Source organism: Hylaeus anthracinus, unplaced genomic scaffold, assembly GCF_026225885.1.
Source record: "Hylaeus anthracinus isolate JK02 unplaced genomic scaffold, UHH_iyHylAnth1.0_haploid 11989, whole genome shotgun sequence".
NCBI classification, from domain to species: Eukaryota; Metazoa; Arthropoda; class Insecta; order Hymenoptera; family Colletidae; genus Hylaeus; species Hylaeus anthracinus.
In genome coordinates, this window is record NW_026534337.1 from 13011903 (window position 1) to 13029384 (window position 17482).

General features: G+C 47.0%; 1 protein-coding gene across 4 annotated transcripts in view; it reads left to right on the top strand.

Annotated features, from left to right (window-relative positions):
- The window catches only part of LOC128887577 (mucin-2), a 295584-nt gene that overhangs the window by 169159 nt on the left and 108943 nt on the right, over positions 1-17482 (top strand). The gene's annotated exons all lie outside the window — the stretch shown is intronic.

Here is a 17482-nt window from a genome sequence, read left to right on the forward strand (position 1 = left end):
AGTTCGAAAATTAATTTCAATCCGTACTTGAGCCCCTGGCTCTCTCTCGCCCTCTTTCGCCCCTTCCCCCCCCTCCCTCGTTCGTCTACCTGGTCAAACAGCGGCGTGTACAAGCGCAGTCGGGAAAAGCGAGCAGCTCGAGTACTGGAAACAAAAGGCCGACGTTTCAATTAGGTCCCTTATTAGTTAGCGATAATAGGGCCAGCGGCGGTCGAACGTTAAGGCCGGGGCTTTCCTCGGTGCTTAACCGTTGGCTGCGTTAGGTCCGCCAGGGTTGTTTGCGTGGATCCAGCTCTTGCGATATTAAGGGCTGACTAGGCATTCACCGGCTAACGCCATCGAACGAGTTACCCCGGAGCTCCTCGTGCCACCTCTTCACGATGTTTAGAGCCACCCTCTAACCTCTTGCGCCCTTCGACCCGATCCTGACCGTAGACCAGGACAGGAAGGAAGGGCTCTTCTAGGATCCTTGCACCGCCTCGCTTGGACCTTCGTCGTAGGGTCGATTGATTTTCTCGCGTTGCAACCTCGCGAGAAAACGGGTGGGGGTTGCGGACGGGGGGGGGGGGGGGGGGGGGGGGCGGAATAGGACCATCGAGCCCGTGATAACGGAGTTTGTGCCCCGGCCCAGGGAAACGGAAGAGGGTTAGCAGAGCGAAACGCTCGAACTAGGAGGAATTTGTCGCGAGAAACCGGTCGCAGCAGTCGCCTGCGGCGAGCCGCAACGATCCTACGTCGTTCTAGCCATTGTACGCCACCGCACGGTACAGGGGTACCCCCGTTGCCGCCGCTATCGTCGGGACCCTTCGAAACTAACTTGGGTCGGCCGAAACTGCGCCCGCTTTCCTCGCCGCGAAACGGTTGACGCGGTTAACAAGGAGGCACGCGATGCACATCCGCCGTATCGATTTCGCTGGGAAAATACGGAATCGGACTCGGAGACGCGCGATAGCGGGAGAGAGGTCCTTGGGAAGTCATGGTGGAGAAGGTGAGAGGGACGTTCCAGGATTGAGCGAACGTTAATCTAGATATGAACAGGATGGCTCTGTAGTGTTGATAATGGGATTGATGTTACGATGTAGTCATTGACATTAAGACTAGCAATGTTTGTCTAGTGTAATTAGTTTAGACAAATTCCTTCAATAAATACAGAGGGTACGAATATTTATGGGACTGACTGCATATATAAACGTAGTCCAGAAAGTAATTCATCTTCACCCCAAGAGGAACGTTTCTTTTTTTCTCTGAACAAAACATACTGAATTCCGCACTTAAAATTTCAGTGAACATTCAATTTAATCAACCCATTCTGTCGATGTTGCTTAACAAGTAACTACGTTTCAGGTAAAACTCATTTGGAAATCTAGTTCAGAGTTACCGAACGCATAAGAAACTGTGCAAGTTCAAGCGGCGTACGAATATTCAGGAACGAGGTGCAAAGTTATCATAGCCAGCGGTTCTTTCCATTCGCGAGGGACCCGAGTCGGTTTTAGTGTAAATGTGGAGCGGCGGGTTCAGGGTGTCGGAGGACGTCGTCAGCGGGGATCGGGGAGGAGGAGGAATGGTAGCGACATCTTGTATTGTCAGATCCCAACGCGACAAATTCATAATTGCGTTAATGCGGGTACGGCGAGGGTTCTTGCCGCAACCACCGCAAGGCGCGCTATGGCGTCTTGCGGCTGTAAGAGAGATAGGGACCAGGACGGAGAGAACTGGTGAGCGTGGAAGAGAAAACGGTCGAGGTTGAGAGGGACAGAACTACGGGGATGGAGGGGGGGGGGGAAGAGAAGTCCCTCCTGGCACGGGCTCGTTAATCTTCCAAGGATTACGCCAGAAGGAAGTATCGCCATTGTGCAAGGTGCTCCTCTTCCAGCCGATAATTATTAATTAAATTGGCCTAACGGACCACTTCGTGATTTATCGATTTATCGAGGAATCCTTGGAGCGTGCCCCGACCGATGCGGCGGTCCAGTTGGGAAAAGAATCGGTTTGAGAATGGTTTGATAACAATTTTATGATAACATATGTGTGTGTGATGTTTTAATAGTAGAAATTAAATGCGAAAGTAATTTCGTAGTGGTTCTATATTTTGAAGAGATAAATTGAGAATTTCTTGTGTGATAAGGGCAGTTCAGACCTAATCTGTGTACCCATGTATAGTTAATAACGTTCAGGGCGATTAATAATTAATAATATCGAGTAAGAACAACTTAGACCTGTTAACTAAATTTAATCGCGAAACTCCGAGTAACCACGGTCCAACCCGCTGCAACAAGGGTAGTATTTCCTCTCGATCGAGGAAGAGCACGCGTTACAAGCGTGACCAGCCAGGCGTGGGATCGGCGCGTTTTAATTAATCGTGAACGATTAAACGATCATCAAATCGAACAGGAAGGGTCATCAAATCCGCGCGGACGAGCACGGGAACGAAAAGAGACGAAGGGTTGCGCGTGCGACCGGCTCGCAAACGGGCCGAGGGTAAAAAGGATAGAATTGCAGACGCGAGAGAGCGGCGAGGAACGAACGAGCCGAAATAAAACAGTGATATCGAGGCATTTCACGCACGAGCGGGAACGTTTAGCAGATTCAACGTGCGTGCCGGCACACGGCTGCTACCCTGCCCACGGTGAAACGACTCTCTCATTCCATTCTTCTCTCTCGATGCGTTCGGTTCGCTCTTTGCTCTCTTCGTTTCTCTATCACCTACACCCTCTCGCCCAGAGCTCACTGAAAAATACTGTTCTCGCTGACACCTGTAGCTTCGCCGTTCTACATATGTGCGTACGTACGTCGAGCCCATCGTGGAAACGAGGGACAAAAAATTATCGCCAGACCAAGATTTACATAAGATACGAAAAGACACGATAATTTCGTTGTCACTTCTGGCTACAGGTACATCTGCTACAGATCAATTTCAACACGGTGCCACCGAGATACCTCCATACCAGACAATTACAAATCGGAACAAAGCCGGAGTAAATTGCGTGAATCACGAAACGCGTAGCAGCCGTGATTTTTCATCATTCCACGAGGAAAAAGGCTCGCCAAGCGAATTCGCGAAAGGGGAACAGATTCCACAAGTGGTAGACTTTACGGGACTTAAGATTAATCCCCATAATTACCCGATTCCGTTCTTCGAAGGCCCCTCCCTTGTGTTTCGTTTTTATACGGCAGCTTGCACCTAGCTGCGGCGTACCTTTCGCGAGGAAGGGCAAACGGATGGGATGAATGGCGACCCAGGGTCGCCTCGCTTGCTCGGCCATAAAGATACTTATCAGGTGACAACCCTGGTCATCCTTTACGATCCTTCCCTCCTTGAGGCTTTCCACGGATGTCTGGCAAGCAGATTCACCCCTCGGGCAGTCGCGTGCCGCCATTCCGAACGATACGAGCCTTCGCGCATTCTTTTCTCTTCGTCCAGATTCCTCGTGACTCTCCCTCAAAGGGAAAAGTGGACGAGGAATGTTAAGTCGGCCTCGCATTCGATTCCGTAATCTCTGTTCATTGATTTCGTTTGGCGGGAATGGGATTACTGGACCCTTCCAAATTTCCTGACTACATTTTTACGGTTGTTTTTTGGTGTAAGTAGAATTAGTGTGAAACTTCGATCCAGCTATACTCGAAATCACATTTTTCTCTGTCGACGTTTTAAATAACTCGAATATCGATATTCTTATTTTAACGAAATTTGCCAATAACATTTTACAACGTAACAATTTTCTTTCTTGCAATTTGTGTCGAAATCATATTTAGTTCAACAAAGCAGAAGTCCAATACCAACGAAAGCCAAGACCACCCATCAATTTTCTCGCGAGAACAAAATACTTTCAAAAGTTCACTTCATCCTCCATTCCCATTATAAAAATCTAAATCAACAAAATTCTCACTGTTATCGTATAAAAATTTCCAAAGCCATCGCCATGGTCAACGTTGACGCAACCTCTCAAGACATGCCACGAAGACGTGGCCAGCCGAAATCTGCGATCGAAGGGGTGGGATGGACGCGTCGGGCCGTCAACTGGAGAAATATAGGGGTTGGTTCTCGCGGATGACCGACAACGCGCACCGTGGGCGTGAAATCGGACGCCGGCCAGGACGTCCGCTCGACTCGGCAGCCGGCGGACAATAAGAATCGATATCTTAATTAACGAACGCCGGTGGGTCCGATGTGCAAGCGAACTACTGCCCGCGGAGAACGAAGGGAAAAGGGCGGTGGAACGACGCGGGCGAGGGTGGTAAGGGGGAGCGACGAACACAGGGAAATCCGGAGACTGGGTGTATTCGATGGGGTAGGAACGCGGACGCCTGACCGGAAGCGAGAGTCTGCGAAGCCCTACGGACCTAGAGCTCGTCGTCCCACCGGAAGCGCCATTCACGCGGCCCTCTCGCTTTCGTCCGCCTTCCCGTCGTGGTCGCCGTCCTCCTGCCCGCCAATGCTGATACGTCCCTGAATAAACAATACCTTCCGCCCAGTCCCACCCCCAACTGGTCGAAAAAAAGTTCGCCCGGAACAGAGCGTTGAAAAAATGATTCTCGCCTGCCAGGCTACGTCGCCAGATCGCCGACTCGCGGCGGCGCGATTCGTTTCGAATCGTCACAATGGAGACCGGCGAGTTTAACTTGCGCGTTAATCGTGTCGGTTTACCGATAGCGAAAGTGTCGCCACCATTCTTGGGAATAATCGCGTTGGTTACCCCTCGTACGGGAGGATCTCGTCGGCGGGAAAACGCGATCAAAAATCACGCGAGATTTGATCAGGTTTTCATAAATAATAAATTTTATTCACCCTTGCAATTGCAACTAGACTAACGAGGACACCATTGTTAGATAATGCACGACATGTACGGTGCAATATTCCCCGAGATTGAAAGGCTCTCGTGAACGCCCTGGCCAATTAATATCACCGCGAAAGAAACGACCAAGCCCGAGCAAATTAACGAATTGGAGGGTACGCTTTCCGGGACGCTTTTACCGCGACTGACTAATCCGATAAAGTGGCAGGCTCGCACGAACCTCTTTCTTCTCGCTGACATTCCATTTGATGGGATATGACGCTAAGCATTCTATATTGACTAATAAACTCCGACCCCACTGCTAACGAAGATTTGCTTCTTAGATATACCAGTCATTTGTACTTTCCTCTCGGGGGGATTTCCTTTTGTTCAGTCTTATGCGATAGAACACGACGAATGGTCGTGTGTGTGCATGCATGGATATGTACGTATAGGTTGTCTCAGGATTAAAACGAATTATAATCATTTCCAACAACCATGCTCTTTTAATTACATCACCGTTAATCTAACATCCAGAGCTAATAATAAACACAGAAGTTTGGTGAAAATGTTGTGTACACCCACCCACGAATTCACGCTAGTTTCCCGACGTTTCCCGGTTAGTCTGGCCTCGGATGAAGTAGTCAGCCTAGTGAAGGCCGCAATGGTGGACACCTCAATCAGGACTCGCTTTGGAACCCAATTTCACGAGAGAGAGAGAGAGAGTATTTGCTCGTATTTCGGGTGGCGGTAGGTTTGACCTCTCGTTAATCACCAAAGGACCCGAAGCACGAAGGCGAGTCAGACAAGCTGTGTAGTTGACCGCAACGACTGACCGTTGCCCTGTGGACAGGCCCTTAAGGGCACCGAGCTACGAAATACCAGAACCAGATGGCTGCGAAATCTGAGGTGCGTCTTCCAATCGGGGATCCCGATGTCTTCTTTGCGGTTCCAATGAACCTCGTAGCGTTCTGATTACCGAGGTCTGATTACCTGATGAGGCGTGAGATTCATCACTGGTTAATCATGTTTGATCTCACGTGGTAGGTTATCATCGATGATTTTTAAGGACAAATTCCATCTTACTCGAGAATCTCGCGAGGTTTTATCAGGTTTCCATAAATAAATCGTCGAATTCGAAGCGTTGCCTCGAGCAAACGCTGGTTTGTACACGGCGTCTAATCGCTGTATAAGCTGGCTTTGTGGTTAAGTTATGCTATTGCTGAATTAGGCGCGATTCGCTTCGATGCACACTCCTTCTATGTTTGCGCTCTCTATACGAACTCGATGCAATACGCGTTAGTTTAATCGACCCGTTCGATTGATGGATATAAAAATATTCGTGATCGCGAGAAGTAAAATCATTCTCCGAACGAGAATTGTGCCGAATATCTTATCAATATTCATTCTATTTCCACGATATATATTTATGATTTTAAGATACCATATGAAGAGTAAAAAATTACACAAACCTTGATGGGATGGAATTTCGTTCCACTTGGAGTAACCTTCGAGTCGTTGGTGTAACATGAACGCAAATCCGTGGTACGCGCATGGTACACCTAAGAATGCCCGCCACACGTGGGCTTATAGTCTCTTGGCGCATATCGTTTGTTGGTTTTGCGGTCTACCATAACGCTGCCTTCCCTGTAACCTCTTCGCTTCTCTTGGGAAAACGCGGTTCCGACAACATCGCTTGGCAAAGGGCTCCTCCTCGTGCTCCTTTCCGCATCCAGTGCGAACGAAATCTAATCACGCTTGCCAGTCGTCCGTACACCGATAAACTGTTTCGCCTAACTTGCCAACTATGCAAAGTATTCGAAGCATCGAGGACGGAAGCTTCCTTCGTTTCATTTTCGTCCGTCACTGTCCCTAGCGGATCTGTCTTCTTCGGTCAAACGATTAGTGTTCTGGTCCAGATTCTCTGGAATTTGTAAACCTAATTGATCAATTAGTGTAATATATTTGGGTAGGGTATTTATTGTACATTATTCATATTCCTTTTATGAGCTCTGAATTAGAAAATATATTTTGCAAGGATTTACAGAAATATTGAAAGGTGATTTTCTCGAAACAGATACAAATTTTTCGAATAAATGATTTATCAATTCAATTAAAAAATTATTTTATTGTTAACGAGGATTTCAGATTTAATCCTAAGGTGGCCTGTAATTGCCTCGAATGTCAAGCACGTGTCGCTGAAGGTGAAATAGACTCTTGTAAACTCGAGCAAATAAGAGTCCGTATTTCTTTCTTTTAAGTCGTTCGCTGACTCGTTCATAATAGTCCTTCCCTCTAATTACTCTCCCAAATCCTTTCCACGTTTACACCTCTTTCATCCTTCCCTCTTTTTCCCTCGTATACATTCAGTACTAAACAGTTATTCCTTCACTCTTCACGCGTTATATTTGACTCCTTTCATTCATGAAAAAGTCATCTTTTTACTATTAATTCACTCACATCAACACACATTCTTTCGTTAATCCGCCTATTTATTTCCTATCGTTATAATATAAATATCTACAATTTTTGAACGCTAGAAAAATTGAGAAATGTTTTTGTCGTTAATAGATTAAAATTTGTATCTATGGTTTCACTTCTTAAATTAGACTTATCACAGAAACAAAAATAGCACCGCTCATTTTCAAATACTCGACAAACCCGCAGACCTTCGTCAAAATCAGCAGGGATCATTATTTACAAGAACTCGCAGGATCTCTCGACGGAGACATTGCCAGATTCCTTAAACTTTCGCGACCAATTTGCCTTTCATTCGTTAGCGCCGCCACCCTAACCCGAGACGCGGATCCAGCAATTCTGCGACATTACGATGTCTAATTGCCTTTTTCGCGGGCGGCACTTAATTACTTCTCGACTGCATTAAGGACAGATGAAAAATGTCACTACTCCGTCATCCCTTTAGCGTAGCTTTTGAAATCCGTTCGAGGGTGTTCTCGGATGCGATTCGACCGCAAAGATCCAACAACCGCTGGAAGATGGCTGAGAGGGATACGGACAAAGAAAAAGACGGGGTTTGGGTGAGAGAGAAACAAGCACGTTGCGGGGGGGGGGGGGATAAACAGAGGTGACGTAATTACCGAGATTAATACGGCCTTGAGCTTTCGGTGGCAACCGAAGCTCCCAGGGTGCTTGCTTTTATCTCGCGAACCATCATCCGGTCTCGCTTTTCCTGGTCGTCGTGCTCCTCGCCTTCCACCTCCGGAAAGTAATTTGAGGACGAGAGGGACGGTTTTAAATTTTACTTATCCGTGGGAGTTGGATTTACTCGCGCCCTTTCTCGCGCCCCCGGGGGCGGCCAACCCCCTTTTTCTGAGCAATCTCGGTCTAACGTTCGATCGAGGTAACGCATCGATGCTCGAACTTCTTCTGGAAATTGACGGCATAAAGTCTCCGCCGATTCCAGAGCTGCTAATAAACGCGTGACATATTGCGAGTTGAAACATTCGAGAAAGCCTTTTTCGAGGAATTTTTTCAATATTTCAGGGTTTAAGGTGTTCGTTCATAATGTCGAGGGTGGAAAGATTTTTGTCTGGTAGGAATCATTTTTTATTTATTATTTGCAATTGCCCAGGATCATCGCACACAGCCACGAATTCCGAGCAGCTCCCGTAAATCTTCGCTCCAGGGACGTTAATAACTCGAATCAAGGAAAATTCACGGCGCGAAACTCTTTCGGAGATCTTGAAAGACGAGTCTCCGGAGTCTCTGATAATTCCTACGGAAACTATTGCGAGAAGTCCTCCTAACAGCCACTCAAAGGAATGCCGCGGCACTTGGTAGGAATTTTCTCGGCTCGTCGCGAGATTTCAGACAGACGAAGAACCCCCCGGTACCTCTGACACCGAGAGGACCCCTCCTCTCTTTCGTTGACTCTCTCGAACAATTCACCAGCGAGAGAGAAGTCGCGGGAGAACTTCCTCTTTTCACCCTGGGTACACCCGAGTCCTTTCCACTCTTGCTCACGGCTGCGGGGGGAGGGCCACTATTCACGCCGTTTCTGGAACCCCTTTCTTTCCCTTCCCTTTTGCCCGCAGTATGCCGTTGCCTGCTCGAGACAATGATATCGCGGGAAGAAGAGCGGGAGCGTCTCTGCCCGCTTTACAACTCCCGCCGGGGTTGCCTTTACCGGGGCAAAATTAATATCATAAATAATATCGTAAAAAAAAGAACACAACCCCGCCAGCGTCGCGGGTGACGTTACCGCAAAACGTTTCTCTCGCGGCTTGATAAAGAACCGTGGAAGGGGCTGGGGAGCAGGAATAGGGGCCACAAAGCTACGTGGACGTGGAATGTCGGATTAAAAGGAAATTAGGTATGATAATAACGGAGGATAAACGCGATTGTATTTTATTTGTCTGATTTTATTGACTCGTAGACACAGAAATAAAGACATCGAAATAGTTTCGGGTTTCTTCTTCCTAATAGATCTCGTTACAACACCTCCAGCGCACCTAATCCGTTTCCACCCAACATCAAAGAATCAAATTTCGCGTACGAATTTCGGTGGCACCTCTTTCAGGCCTCCTCCGCGAAACGTATCGCGTACCCGGCTAATTTCGTATCTTCGGTTCCCGTCGTTATTGTTTCAAGGGGTATTAAAGGCGAAGAAGGACCTTCGGCGCCGACAAAAGGAGCGTCCCCGTATCCGAAACAACAGGCGCGCCGAATACGCGGCTGGTATACACCCTGCCTCGTGTGACGTTCATTGCTCTCCCCCTCGGTTGCTCATGTGACTCGATGTTTCTCGCCGAACGGCAATATAATCACCCTGATGGCACAAAGCGGCTACCCGCTTCCCTACGGCAACCGACGGCAGCCTTGCCGCACCTTCCGCGCCATCAAATGCTGATGATACAGACGATATGACGTATGTATGCGCAACAGCGCTAATTCGCGCCATTGTCGTATTTCTCGGTGAAACTAGGCGAAGCCACAGGTAGCTGAATTTCGGTCTGACTCGGCGACGCTCGGTCGAGCAACGCTCTCTCTGTGTATCACGTATTCGTCGACGAAATAGAAAACGAGGGGTGGGGACCGCCGGTGACAAGGCATTACACTGATTGGTTGGTTAGGAATGCGGCGAAACTTGCGTCGCGGACTCCGCAAACGCTCTCCCCGCGATTAATCGCGCTGCGTAGATCGCGGATTGTACGGTAGTGTTCTCGTCGCCCACGGGTGCTCCTTTAACCGGAGGCGCGTAATACCGCTCGTGTGTGTCGCGAAGTGCGTATAATTAGTCGTGGAAATTAAGAGTGCTTATAATAAAATTTTATCGATTTATTTCTTTAATTCGGTTTGCGTTGCACCATGGTCATTCATCTACGTAAGATGGACTTTTGTGCATCGTTACATCGATCGTGTCAAGAGAGTGAATTCTTCAAGGACATGAGGGGTAAGTTGAGTGTGATGCAAAGAAATCCGAAGAAATCCTGGGCACAAAATTGATTAGCTCCCACTAATTGAGGTCTCAGAAGTTCTAATCTACCATCTAGTAAGATATCGAAAAGAGTTCCTCGCTCTTGGTACCTCGGTCATGATTTGCGTAGCCACATTCCTCGACCGGAAGTATATAATCATCGTTCGCCGCAATTACTTCCGCGTCCCCCTTCCCACCGTTAATGAAATTTCCTTTTTCTCTTACGTCTTGCTCGGGAGATTTAATTCCGTCCGAGCGCCGCTAGATTTGGGTAAATGGGTCAGAAACTATCCTCGTGCGCTTCCGCGTCATCTAACTTGCTCGCAAATCGTATTGATTTCAGTCACTGGACGATTCGCTAGACACAGCAGTATAGTGATCCCTTCTAACCGGGATTTAACCTGTGATTTCTCTATTTTTCGAATAGCGCTATGTAAGGGAGTATGTTGGTGAAACGTTGACCAGAACTACTTAAATATTTTATTCTCGGTGAAAATGAAGATCGATTCTTTTCCTACGTTTCGGTTTCATATCTCGTTGCTTTTTGAATCTCTTAAAATTTGATTTCCTCCGCGGGGAACAGGGGAGTATCAAACGAAATAAGTCTCAAAGACGTTTCTGACAGGGCACGACCGTTTTATTTTTAACAGTCCGATTCGGAATGCCTTCCTGTGACTTTAGTGGCGTCATAAACCGAGAGTACATAAGCGAAGTCAGTCAATAACCGACGAACGGGGAAGCTTCCGCGGGCGAGATTTTAACGTGACTCTCGTTTTCATGGCGAACGGAGTTATGACTTATTAAAGGGAAAAAGTGTCGACGCTCCCCTTTCCAAACGATTGTCGTGTAACGAGTTTCGACTGGGAAGTTATATTTACCTTGTCGCAGAATGCTATAGAAGGGAGTATATTTGACTGCCCTGTGTCATCGAAGATATCCACGAAATTAGACTTGAATGTGTGATCTCCATATTGGAGAATCGAGAAGGGTGGTATTCGGATTTAGTGATGGAGAATGTTTGGCAAAGGTTATTCCTATACCGCAGATTTTATGCATTTATGACATATAATAATATAGAAAACATACATAAAATATACGTAATGTATGTTGAATATATTCTATAATTATTATAATGATATTCCTGTATCATTTTGGATAGGTATGCATAACTTTTGGTTATGTTTATCATGTATTTATTACTCGGTATTAGAAACGTAAAATATCTGCCGGTCGCGAATGTGTTAATCTACAAGCTGACAGATCCGCGTGAAGTCACGTTTGGCGACTAGGGCCGATAATTGTTTCGATTTCCGATCCACCAGCGGCGCGTGGGCGTCCCAGAGCCTGCAAGGAATTTGTGGAGGCACGTTCGCGTCGATAGGTCGGTAGGTTGGACGGTACATCCGGTTAGGATTGCGAGAGATAACTGGGCTGAGGCAGCGGAACGGGATGAATAATGAAGTGAGTCGCGCCTCGCCCGGAAGGCGAAATTCACCCAGACCTGAGCTAGACCCTGAGATTAGCCCTGAGTTATGGCGTTAAGATCACATCTAATTGTATCAGTTTGGTCCACCCAAACCAGCCTCTATCTACCTATCCATCTGTAGCAGCGAGTCGGCGGCCAGCGCGCTGTTATAACCTGCTTACTCGGCCCTCCTTCCGCGTCTCTTCCGCGCCATTGACCAGGACCTTAAACGCCGGCCGACCGTCGATTTGCTTAATCTTGCGCTTTGCCAGGACTTTCCAGACCCACGGCCCTCCCCGCGTAGTTACGACTCCACTTAGCGCTGGTTACAACTATTCGTGGTTACGCTTGGCTACCTATCGGGAACCCACCCTTTCGAGTTTCTCCTGTATACTTGAACGCTGGCTTTATTCGGGAACGGATCGAGACACCGGGTGCATCCTACCAACCCTGCTTCAGTGGTAGCTTTTGGTACACGAAAACAATGATGAAAGTTTAGTAAGGTCTGTCAGTATTTTGAGAACTCAATGACAACGAGATAACTCTTAAATATAATTCGATGCTCAAGATATGGCAACACGTTCGTCCTTCATGTTTTTGAAACTACTTTTACTAGTGCCAAAGCTTCCATAGTTTATTCGGAATTTGTCGATTGCTAGAAAACAGTAACACTCGTTTTTTTCTAATTAAATACTCGTCGTTGCCCTCGGTTATCGACTGCTCCGTACCGGAAGCGCTTGTAAGTAGAAAGAGAGACAGATAGAAGGATCAAGCGGGAACATGGGTCTATAATGGTTTCCTCCAGGCTCATCCACGTTCTGGAACTATATACACCTGTCTATCTTGTATACAGACGTAGGCCCCCTGCAACGAGCACACCGTCTATCGTGTAACGGGTGTACTAAACATTAATTTCTACTTACGAAACTTGAGAACTTAGCGGTGTCTTGTGTACGATCATCTCGAAGGCTATAATATTTCTCTCGTTAAATTACCAGTATATCGTTTCAAATTAAGGAGTAAAAGAGTCACTAAAAGTACTTCATTATTCAGGTTACATATTACACGGTTCTTCAAGATTTATATTAAGGTGAAACAAAACTGGTAATTCGAAGTCTGGAATCAATGTAATAGTTAAATTGCGACCGGATAGTTTCACGAATAACTACATTTCCTGCGAAACATACTAGCTATCGACATTCGTAACTCTTTCAAGTCTCCTGCCAATCGACCTCAGGCAAGGAATATTACTAATAAGTTGGGGCTGCGAAGGAGCAGGGAGTAGAAAGGACTAGGGAGGACTAGAACGCGCGAGGGAGAAGCATTAGAGACCCGGGGATGATCACTGAGCGCGCGGCATTAATCAAGACGCATGATTATAGGCCCCAAAGCGCTGTCGAGCGCTAGCTACCGTTTCCATCCAAGGAGAATCCGGCAATGCGACCTTCTCGTCCGTTCATTGTCGTTTTGTCGAGTCGAGATTACAAGGTCCCGGTTTTTGGCGTAAAGGCTTCTTCCTGCCGCGTTAAGGTCCCCACGTTCTAACAGCAATTCATAGTTCCTCTTCGACTATCACGTTGGTTATCTCGTTCCAAAAGGGAGAATAATGTTTGTTAACACGTTCGCGACCGGCAGATATTTTACGTTTCTAATACCGAGCGAATAATAAAATTCCGAAGCCTGGACATGGCATATTTGTATCTTTAGGGCGAAGATAAAAGTTACAAAATATGTTTTGAAATATTAATGTTGTAAATATGTCAAAATACGTCGTTTCTAAATACTTGATATACGAATAAAAATGTTGACAAATTTAATTAACCTCGAGGGTTGTTCTAAATTTATTTCGAACGAAACTTCTTTACACGGTCGTTCGTGAGTAAGCTACTCGAGTAATTAGTCAGCGAATCGATTACGCATAAGGCGATGTATTCGCGTACGTGACGTATGACGATCGATTATGACGTGTCACAAGCACGGGCGATATGTCACAAAGGGAGATAGTTATCAGGCAGACAGTGGATACATTAGGCAACGTGTAATTCTGTTAACTGGTCGTTATATCGGTGTTCGATCGTTAAATAGAGTCCGCGTAATTATACGCGTCGATGTCAAATCATTGCTGTTTGATTCGTCACCGTTCCGCTATCGAATGACTATTGTTCGACACTTGATGCAACGTCCATGATCGAAAGTGTATTGCCGTTTGATTTAATGGTCTGTTAAACACCCTATCCAACGTATGATCAAGTTAGTATCGTATACTAACTTGTAGATGAAATTCTTGAATATTCTTTGGGTAATAAATTTGCGAGTTAGTTTGCATATGCACTTTCAAAATAGTAATTGATGGAGAAAAGAAACTCTTCGATAGATGTTTGATATTTTTACCAAAGAAATCGCCAAGTTCTCCCTTTCGCCACAAATTTTACTTCACCCTTAGTGGTGTCACGAGTTTCTCGGTGTACAGTAGCATGCAAAGTAGATTGGCCAGCTCAATTTTGCGCAAACGTTCCCGGCAGCGGTCATTGTCACGCCCTGGGACGCTGGCGACGCGATACCACGACTGAAGAAAATGGAGACGGATGATTTCCTTTTTCTTGCGGCTTAATGGGTCGCGTGATAGTCGCGAAAAGGTTTCCCTGGTAAACGCACCGCGCTTACCGTGATTACGGTGCTTAAGGGTCGCGCACACGTGTCGCGTGTGTGCGTAACGTACATATCCGCGACAGCCGCGTTGCTTCTGAGCATAATTTAACGCGATACGTTGGGGTTGTGCTAACTTGCTTAGCGTAACCTCAAATAGAACCGTAGGTCGGGAAATTTGCTCCAGAGCAGAGACCGAATCGACGAAGGGCATCGTTTGCCTGCGGAGTCGCGAGAATCCTAATTGCCGGAACGATCATTCCAAGGGAAATGACGTACATAATTAACGAAAGCGGGTTGATTTATTAAATCAGACTGCGGGCGTGTGTGTGTGCCAGCCACGCGCATCGATTTGGAGGCAAAGAGGCCTTGTAAACTGATCGTTTCTGAGGCAATTTAGCGAACGCGGAAATTTTTTGCGTTGCGGAGGGTCTTCGGAGGGTTGCAACAATGTTATTAGCAATTTAGTAGTGTGTAATAGCTTATAGAATTAGTAAAGAATACCTTTAGAAAAATGGGCGAGTCGCTCTTCCGATAATGAAAAAGAAATCTTTGTCGCGGAGGCAATTGTTGCACTACTCTTAATTCCATAGTCGAAAGGGAACGTTAAACATCGTAGTTGGCAAACGCAGACAATGAATTCCACGGCACGTGCCCGTTGTATCTAGCGTTTATACTCGAAGCTCCTGATTGCTTCGCACAAAGAAGTTCGTGAATAGTTCTCGGAGCACTGTAGGCAGCGTACAAAGGAGGAATTCGATCTTTGGCGAGGAGAGAAGAAACAAGGGACAGTAGCAGAGGGTGGGAAAGAGAGAGGGAGAAGAGGAGCAACAAGGTTCGTTAATTTTACGAGCGCCGAATTCGCAATTCGACCGATCGGATACCAGGATGATCCTGACTCGTATACACAACCTAAAGGCCAAACAGCTTGGGCTGATAGTAGGATGATAGTAGATACAGATAGATCTGAAGGTTTAGGTAATCCCCTAACAGGAATTCATAGTACTTACTTTCTGTAATGCTTGTACGTTGCACTAGAGGACTACATTTACTTATTTTAATAATTCTGATTATTCTGAGTTTTCATCTTCCTTAGAAAGGAACCTCTAAAAAAAAAAATCAGTCAAACGGATGCAAAGACATATTTTCATTGCCTTCTTAATACGAAGGAATCCAGTAATAGAACAATTACCAAAGAAAGATAGATCCTCTCAATGACTCGCACAATCAGTCACCAAACTGAAACATTCCGTTTCCCGATAAAGCGTCGAGCGTTCGTCGAGAATAAGCTCACGATTGATCTTTAATGTAAGGGAAGAAGACTGAAAAAGCCGCAAGGTTAAAGAACATTCATCACACCCTCCGGAATCTGTCGGGGACGTCTCTTATCCGGGAGCCCATTGAAAGTTCTCTCGCGCTGGAATAGGTATCTAAAGAGTATACGAAGTCATACAGTGCGAGGGTGGCTGACGGTACGTGTGTTTGCTTTTATTTAAATTGTAAGTTAGATGCCATCGAGGACAAGACCGCGCACGGCGGAAGGCTTTTAGCGAATGGAAAGAAATGTTTGAACTAAATGGTTGGAACCTATATGGAAATGAGTCGTGCCGATGGCAGCGGAGCGTGTGACTGATCTGGAGAAGAGTTTCTTCCTATTCGACGAACTTCTTCAGCGCCGACGAAAGTAGGATTTGTATATATGCATCGCGAAGACGATCCTCGGAGGTGAAGCGTGTTTCTTCGAGGGCGGAAACTCTGACGAAGTTTGAGGGTTTTATCTATTTTAAAGCGAATTTAATCGTTGAGTTTAGGTGAGGTGAAGGGAGTCACCGCTTTATTATCAGCAATAGTATTATCCAGATCGAAATAGAATTGGAATTTTTCAAACCAGACACCTGAGACGCCCCCTCAGAACAAACGTTTCAGCCATCGACGTGTTCTCAGAAATTCAAGTCAGCCGGCACATTAGCGGTAAGGCGAGCTACACGTCTCGCGAGACGAAGGCTGCATAAATAAGGTGAAGGAAATTTGCAATTATGAATCGAGACTAGAAATACACGACTGCTGTCCTCGGTACCTACCGAACCCCTCGCGTCCCGTGCCCTCGAACCCTCCTCGTCTATCCGGAGCTTCTATCCAACGCGAGTGCATACCCGCACCGTCGAGTTTCCGCAGAGTTCCACGGGAGGGTGTGTCGCAGGAAAAGTTGAAGGAAGCACAGCTGACGAGTATGCAAATGCGGAACCCCAGCGCAACCCCTCCTCCCCCCTTGTGCACCTCAGCGACCCTCATCACACGGTCCTCCCAGACGCCGACGAAACAGTGCAATCCCTATGTGCGGATTCGCATTAGCGTGCAACTTTCTGGTGAGTGGTTCGTCGGGAGACGGTGGCGGGGAGGGGACGAACGTCGGAGGAGGGTACGAGAGCCATTGATGTTGCCGGTTGATTTCACCGCGCGCTTAAATGCAGCCAGGATGAATCGCGGGGAGCGTCTGCCGATTAATCAAATTGAATTCGAAACGAAGCATCGACGCTTCCAAGGATTTTTCCGCGAGCGGATTCGTTTGCGTCGAAATCGCGTCCGCCAGATTTGCAGTTATATATTATCAACTGCTGCCAATGCAAGTGGTGAACAAGCACAAACTGTTGCGAAGCATAGAAGAGATTAGCGGCTCTCGGACCCTCCCCACCGCGAATCTAGTTATGAGAATCTCTTTTAGCAGCGTCCCGTGCGGGGGAGTCAGCTCACGTGCTCGCGAGCCATACATTTTCACTTTGGCACACGTGTCGTCACCTTAGTCGGCCCCCAGCAGCCGTCGCCGATGTCGCCGAGGGGGACAAGGCGAAAAAAGAAGGCCTGTCCCATCTTCTCGATACAACGTCGCTTCTTTCCCGCCTGCAGAGAGACGAAATGGAGATACGATGATGCGCTCGGTTATGCATTATGTATATACGCCCCGGCTGGGAGAGAAAGAGAGCCGCTAACTGAAAACCGATTTCCAGCGTCATGAACTCGCTGCAACGACCGTTTCCTTCGACGAAGAATATCGTGGGTGGTGATGTACAGCCCGAACCATCCAATTTGCCTTTTCCTTAAGAGAATATGCACCTTCGAACAGCTTCACGGGAAGGTTTCTATCCGGGAACTGCAAGTTTTTTA